Consider the following 2,181-nt stretch of genomic DNA (forward strand, 5'->3'; position numbering starts at 1 on the left):
CAACACAGAACTGATGGCCCGCTCCGTTACAGTAAAATACAACCGGAGGGGCACGCCCGTTACCGGCTTGCAGAGGACCGGTGGCGTCGCCAGGTACTCCTTCAGCTTAATGAAAGCCGCTTCGCATTCATCAGTCCATGCAAAGCGACTGTTTCTCTTGAGGCACTGGAAGTACGGGTGCCCCTTTTCTCCTCCGGCGGAAACAAACCTCGAGAGCGCCGCCATCCGCCCTGTCAACTGTTGCACCTCCTTTACCGATGTCGGGCTCCGCATGGCGATAATAGCCGCACATTTGTCGGGGTTCGCCTCTATCCCCCTCTCGGTGAGCAAAAAACCCAAGAACTTACCGGCCTCTACCCCGAAAACACACTTCTCGGGGTTCAACTTGAGGCGGTACTTGGATATTGTGGAACAACTCCTCCAGGTCTGCCATGTGCTGCACCCTATTTGCGACGCCACCACCATGTCGTCTACATAAGCGTACACATTCCTCCCAAGCATTGGCGCCAGGACCTTGTCCATTAGCCTCTGGTACGTGGCGCCCGCATTTTTCAGCCCGAAGGGCATCACCTTATAGCAGTAACTGCATGTCTCGTCATGAATGCAGTCTTGCTCTCGTCTCTTGGGTGCATCTTGATTTGGTTGTACCCTGAAAAGGCGTCCAGGAAACTTAGCACCTTGCTGCCGGACGCACTGTCTACAAGGCGTCGATGCTGGGCAACGGATACGAGTCCTTTGGGCATGCCTTTTCAGGTCCGTGAAGTCACGCACATCCTCCACTTTCCGTTCGCCTTTTTCACCAAGACGACGTTGGCGAGCCACTCAGGGTACTGAATCTCCCTGATGTGGCCAGCGCTCAGCAGCTTCTGCGTTTCGTCTTTCACCACCTGTTGTCGTTCCTCATTGAACTTCCTCCTTCTCTGACGCACGGGGCGGACCGTGGCGTCCATGCTGAGGTGGTGACACAGGAAATCGGGGTCGATGCCTGGCATATCCGAGGCGGACCATGCGAAGGCATCCAGGTGGCGTGAAATCACTTCTGCCACCCCTTCCTGTTCTTCTGGGCTTAGCGAACTTCCTAACTTGAAAGTTTTGCCGCCAATCTCCCTTTCTATGGCGTTAGCTGCAGGCTGTTCCCTGCTATCATCTTCGACGGGCGCCGCCTCTTCGACGGGCGCGCGTCGTCAGGGCCTTCCTCCATTGGCACATCTGCTTCGGGCATCGCCCTCTCCGCTATGGCCTCTTCAGGCGTCAGCCCAGCGGGCGTCGCCTCAATCATCGTCGCGTCCGCGCTGGCGGACGTTCATACACCATGAATACGCCTCTCTTCGTTTTCAGGCTGTTTTCATAGCATTTCCTCGCCTCCTCCTGGTCTGACCTGATGACTATCACCCGGCCACTGAGGTCCGGCAGCTTCATCTTCATGTGACGGGTGGAGGACACCGCGCTCAGACGGTTTAACGCCGGTCTGCCCAGCAAAATATTGTAGGCAGAATTAGCGTTCACGACGAGGTACCGGATGCTCTCGGTACGGGAGGCCTCTCCGTCTGTGAACGTAGTCCTCAACTCCAGGTACCCCGGACTTCTACCTGGTTATCCCCGAACCCATACACACCCGTATAGGGACTCAACAGATCGGGGGACAGCCGTAACTTATTAAAGGTCGACAGAAACATGACGTCTGCCGAGCTTCCTTGTCAACAAGCACTCTGTGGACCTTCCTTCCAGCTGTGACGACTGAGATGACAACGGGGTCGTTGTCGTGGGGTACCACATCTCGGAGGTCTCTTCTTGTGAACACAATATCTGACTCCCAGGCTCCCCCGAGAGCCTCTCTTCGATTGAATTCACCCCCTCGCGTATTTCTTCCGCTGGGAGGCGGTGGGTCCTCCGCCGGAAAAACCTCCAGCAATGGTGTGGACCTCGCCAAGCACTGGCATCTCGTGTGCTGGCTCTCTGCCGGCGGCGGCAAGGTGGCGGTCGTTGTGGAATCTGCGACATAATCTTTCAAAAACCCAGTCCTCACCAGCTCATCTAGCTGGTAGCCCAACGACAGGCAATTATCAATTTGGTGCCCGAAAGCCTCGTGGAATTCGCACCAAGAGTCTTTACGGGGCCCTAACACCTTGTCGGTCTTCGCCGGTCGCCTCAGCCTCTCAGCTATGTTTGGGCACGGCGATT

Source organism: Phaseolus vulgaris, chromosome 7 (assembly GCF_000499845.2).
Source record: "Phaseolus vulgaris cultivar G19833 chromosome 7, P. vulgaris v2.0, whole genome shotgun sequence".
NCBI lineage: Eukaryota > Viridiplantae > Streptophyta > Magnoliopsida > Fabales > Fabaceae > Phaseolus > Phaseolus vulgaris.